Source organism: Fopius arisanus, unplaced genomic scaffold, assembly GCF_000806365.1.
Source record: "Fopius arisanus strain USDA-PBARC FA_bdor unplaced genomic scaffold, ASM80636v1 scaffold00094, whole genome shotgun sequence".
Lineage (NCBI taxonomy): Eukaryota > Metazoa > Arthropoda > Insecta > Hymenoptera > Braconidae > Fopius > Fopius arisanus.
Genome location: NW_011887833.1, coordinates 146,416 through 146,755, shown reverse-complemented (window position 1 = coordinate 146,755; position 340 = coordinate 146,416). Strand labels below are relative to the sequence as shown.

The 340-nt window shown below is 41.5% G+C and overlaps 1 protein-coding gene across 1 annotated transcript in view; it reads left to right on the top strand.

Annotated features, from left to right (window-relative positions):
- Nucleotides 1–340, top strand: part of LOC105270749 (peroxisomal leader peptide-processing protease) — a 38,810-nt gene that overhangs the window by 15,483 nt on the left and 22,987 nt on the right. The window lies entirely within an intron of this gene.

The window sequence follows — 340 nt, the reverse complement described above, 5'->3', positions numbered from 1 at the left end:
TTCGACTGGTAATGCGAATCCAGTAACCCTTTACCAAGAGGGTAAGGCGATTACGCCATCTTTGGGGAATCGATTGATTTAATAAGAAAACTGTATTATCGTCGCTTGATAATGTGGGAGCGTAGTACTGCACCCCAAGAGAGGGAGGGCGCCACACGCAATGCGGGGGTGCCCATGTCAACGGGGTGAATTTTATGTTCTGTGCTATGAATGCTTTTTATTTTTTATTTGTTTAACTGAAATTTAGCCGACTGTAGAACGTCCGGAAGGGGGAAACCACATCTTGTGGAATTTCAATGAAAAAAATTATTCAATATGTTGAAGATATACCACTAATGAA